The sequence below is a fragment of the Bidens hawaiensis genome, unplaced genomic scaffold, assembly GCF_021521415.1.
Source record: "Bidens hawaiensis isolate Kalapana, Puna unplaced genomic scaffold, B.hawaiensis_p1.1 tig00034202_1, whole genome shotgun sequence".
In the NCBI taxonomy this organism is placed as follows: Eukaryota; Viridiplantae; Streptophyta; class Magnoliopsida; order Asterales; family Asteraceae; genus Bidens; species Bidens hawaiensis.
Genome location: NW_027505311.1, coordinates 211126 through 216036, shown reverse-complemented (window position 1 = coordinate 216036; position 4911 = coordinate 211126). Strand labels below are relative to the sequence as shown.

The window sequence follows — 4911 nt, the reverse complement described above, 5'->3', positions numbered from 1 at the left end:
TGGTTTGCCCAATCTTGAGGCATTTTTTTCTTTTTTTTTAAATAGTGTTTCAAACTCCCACTAGTTTGCTAATGGGAGTAGTCAAGGGTTAAGAAAAGATGCTTTACTATTCAAGGCCCCCCCCCCCAACAACAACAACACACACACACTCTTTATTTGCCTTCTCACACTGTCTGACCATTCATAGCGAACTTGTTCGCCGTCCACAATCGATGTATGATCTAAAACGTGTATTGACCTACTGGATTATGTCAATCTTTCACATCGTCTTCCATCTAAGGTATTTAACCAGGGATAACCTCTTGCACATTAATCATCATAAGCACGCTTCGTATTCCTTTGGTGGTTATATCAAACTTATCACACCCTTAAGATAATTGAAAAAAAAAGTGGCTGGTAAACTAATTATATTATCATACATATCCACTCATAGCAAAATAAACATGAATCATATATTACAAAAATGTTGAAGTGTACAAACAAAATTCTACTTTCGTAAGGAATGGTATGTAACGAAGATCACTACCCATTTTATGAGAAGTTTAAAGAGCTGATTATTACTCGATTAGTGAAACGAGTGTGTATTTAGAAATAAGTAAGAAGTTATGGTGGTCCCGTAAATGTGGCCCTATTGAGAAGTTTAGTATCGAAGTAACCTCTTAACGGATGCCGATAAGTGAAGGTATAAAGAAAAGATTTTCCGGAGGACCATTGTTGTAAGTATTGAAGAGTATAAAATGACTTTGCTTGCTGCAACTTCAAGTTATCATGATAATCTGCAAGCAAGTCTTCGGTGCGACTGAGTCTTCAACGCGCTTCATCATCATCATCGTTCCATATTCTAACTCAAAAGGTGCAATCTAACCTAATTGATGCTTATTCTATACATTATTTACGTATCTTGTGTGATCATCCGTAGCTACCTCAAATTTGAGTTTCTAATTAGCTTCGCGATCCTAAATCACTCGATCGCCTGATCAAAATATGTTAATCGGAGAAATATGATCCTGTGTTACGCATGTTACTCTAATTTCAGTACTATTCTAGAGCTAATTTGTTATTAGGTTATGATATTTAATAGTTCCCAAATTTGATAGTTGAAAACTAGGGTTTGAAATAATTGGTTAAATCAGAAACGTGACTGATAATCTGATCCTTTATTTTAGTGTTATTTTAGAGCTACTTTGTTATTAAGTTATTATGGTATTTAATTGTTCAGGAATTTGACAGCTGAAAACTAGGACTTGAATAGTTTGAATAAATCAGAAACATGAGTGATAATCTGACCCTTTAGTTTAGTATTATTTTAGAGCTACTAGACTATTATATTTAATCGTTTCCAAATTTAACCGTTGAAAACTAGGGTTTGAGTGTTTTGATTAGATTAGAAACATGAGTGATAACTGACCCTTCATTTTACTATTTTTTTAAAGCTACTATACTAAAAAGTTTTTAATCATTCTCAAATTTGACAGTTGAAAACTAGTGTTTTGAAGATCTGATTAAACCAGAAACATGAGCGATAATCTGATGGACAAGTTAACGCTCTTGGTGAGCGCCTCAAGATTGGTGGATCTGAGGTGGGCCAGAAGATTTCTGCAGGGATGAGCTCGATGAGTTTCAAGATGAAAGAGTTCTTTCAGGGTCCAATCAAGCTGATAATCTTGTGGAGAAGCAACTGCAGAAACCCTAGATGAGCCTGACTGGGCCACAAACCTTGAACTGTGTGACATGATTAACAATGAAAGGGTGAGTAGCATTGACATGATTCGTGCCATCAAGAACGAATAATGCTGAAGAACGCAAGGGTTCAGTACTTGACTCTTGTGTTGCTTGAGACTGTAGTCAAGAACTGTGAGAAGGCTTTTTCTGAAGTGGCTGCAGAGAGAGTGCTTGATGAGATGGTTAAAATTATTGATGATCCACAAACCGTTGTTAATAACTGTAATAAGGCCTAATTTTGATTGAAGCTTGGGGTGAGTCTACTGAGGAGCTTCGATATTTGCCTGTTTATGAGGAGACATACAAGGTATTCATAGGACCTATGTTTGTATCTTGTTTTGGTCATTATATTCATTGAAAATTAATGATGAAACAACAACTGACAGTTATTAAGTGATTATAGTTATAATTCCAAGGGCAAATTTCATAAAAAATCAACATACTTTCTGTTTATTTCTCACAAAAGTCGCTCAACTAGTTTTTTTTTTGCACATTAAATTACCCTTACAATGTTAACTTTGAACAAAATCGTGAATTCCTTTTTAGAACAATTTTAAACCGGTACATCCAAATGTTTTTAATAAACAGCTAGGAATAAAAATATAAGTCGCGTAAGAAAAAAACGCTAAACACGTAAGGAAGACAGCCGGATGTATCGGTTTCAAGGAGAAAGTTTACCATTTTGGTCATGTTTAATTGCATTGGACTTTAATGTGCAAAAGGTTGTTAAGGGACTTTTGTGAGAAAAAAAACAGAAAATATGTTGGGTTTTTATGATATTTACCCTAATTTTAGAAACGAAATAATCAATTAGTTTAATATAAATGCTCCTTTGTTATTTGTATATGTTATATAAATACACGTTAACAATTATGAAATGATAAATGTAATAAAGTGGAAATTTACCTCTTAAAGTTGAAAATATTGTATTAATTATACTTGTTTTGTGATTGGGTGATTATGGAAGTGAGAAATACAAAATAGATTGTATAACAGTTTTATACGGTTTCTTAATATACTTCGTTACTTAAAAAAACTTATGATAAGATATCAAAAAGTTCAGTCTTTGTTTCATGTTGAACACCTTGAATATATCTTTTTAATGATGCAATTGTTTAAATGAAACACTATATTTTGTTGTTTATTTAAAAAACCATAAAACATAAAAAAAACATTATTTTAGGATATGTTGTTGTCATAATTATTTATATGTAAAGATTTGATAAGATTTAAGTTTTCTAATATAATCGTGTAATACAGAGTTTGAAATCAAGAGGTGTACGATTTCCGGGTCGTGATTCTGAAAGTCTGGCTCCTATATTCACCCCGCCTCGTTCAATTCCAGCTCCAGAAGTATATCCTGTTCCTCCACAGAATGTTCATCAAGAGATTCCGGTTCCTGTGCAACAATTGTCAGCTGAACAAACAAAAGAAGCCTTTGATGTTGCAAGGAACAGTCTTGAGCTTTTGTCAACTGTTTTATCATCTTCACCTCAACAGGATGCTTTACAGGTATTATGCTAGTTTGTTATATTCAAAGATTCATCATAAATTAATTACTTATAACGTGCTAGTTTTTTAACTTTAAGCAAACAAACGATCAAATACGAACAATTAAACAAATGGGGTTTTCTTATTCATGTTTGTTCGTTAGAAATGAACATCTCCGTGTACGTTTATGTTTGTGACTTTGTTCCTTAACAATAAAAAAGAATGGTTCACGTAAGTAAAGGAACGTCCATGATTAAACATAGATGAGCGATTTGTAGCTAAGTAATGTGAAGAACAATGTGTTGTGCATGACAAGTTATTAAAACTGTAATGCGCCAAAAAAAAATTAAATGAATATATTAAGGAACGTAAACAAATGTAAATAAATGAACATAAAATATTTTAAAGGAACAAACATAAAAAATTTAATGAACATAAAGAACGAAAGAGACGCGTATCGTTTAACTAAATGAACAAAGTTTTTTGTTCATAAACGAACTTCCCGCTCACGAGCTGTCTAGTGTTATTAATGCATTTCTACATTATTGAACTATCTTAGATTATGATTTTAATAAGATTGTTTCTCACAATTAGTGCATTATATCGCTGCAACATACTTATCAGCATATTTGGTGAACATGGCATCATTGTTGCCATGTCAGCTGATCTGGTCTGTCACTTGCTGATGTTGAAATTAAGTAAAAATTATTTTTTACTAAGTTTTGATCTAACTTTTTATATGTCTTAAATTTACAGGATGACTTGACCTCGACACTCGTGCAGCAATGTCGGCAGTCCCAGCTAACGGTTCAGAGAATAGTGGAGACAAGCGGAGATGATGAAGCCCTGCTGTTTGAGGCGTTGAGTGTTAATGATGAGCTCCAGAAGGTTCTATCCAAGTATGAAGAAATGAATAAACCGAGTCAGGTGCACCGTGAGCCAGAACCAGCTATGATAGCTGTGGCTGCTGAGCCAGATGAAACCGCCACACGTCGGAAAGAAGAGTCGTTGATCAGAAAGCCGGCTGGGTCACGAGGCAACAGCCAAAATGATGATATGATGGATGATCTTGATGAGATGATATTTGGGAAGAAAAGTGGGAGCCCATCTGAATCCAAAAAGGATAAGTCTTCCAAAGATGATCTTATTAGTTTTTAGGGTTTCATAGTTTATCAAGTTGCTACTCAGATTGTGATAAACATGAATTTATACTCTTTGTGGTCTTGCTTTATTTTTATTTTTAACTTTTGTGGTGTGGGGAGATTATATTTGGAGCTTTACCATTGTTTTCTACATGCATCTGTGACTCTGTGTTAACGGTTAATTTGGTTATGGGTCTGTTAATTTGATTTTCTGACACGTTATGACATTGACAATGAGATGCATTTAAAAAGGGCAATAATTAGAAAAATAACTCCAACGAAATCTGTTGAGCCTTTTTAACAAAGTCGGATTTTTTTGTGTGAACTTGTGGTGTGCAAATTCCATTAGGAATTCGGTAAATGATCATCTTGTATTCTTGATTAACTTGTTTAGTGAAATTGTTCGTTATTCTATTTCTATATTGTAATCAAAAATACATGTGTGAATGATATACAATATCTTGATGTTGATTAACTTCAGTTCTTAAATATTTATTGTTCAAATACGATGTCTTGATGATGAAGCAGTATATATATCCAATCAATTTAATAGATA

The 4911-nt window shown here is 33.5% G+C and overlaps 1 pseudogene across 1 annotated transcript; it reads left to right on the top strand.

Annotated features, from left to right (window-relative positions):
- Positions 1-1515: 1515 nt before the first annotated feature.
- On the top strand, positions 1516-4537 carry LOC143612298 (TOM1-like protein 1; annotated as a pseudogene). Its single transcript, XR_013149919.1, has 3 exons — positions 1516-2029; positions 2983-3234; positions 3970-4537. The product of XR_013149919.1 is annotated as a TOM1-like protein 1 (transcript).
- The last annotated feature ends 374 nt before the right edge of the window (positions 4538-4911 follow it).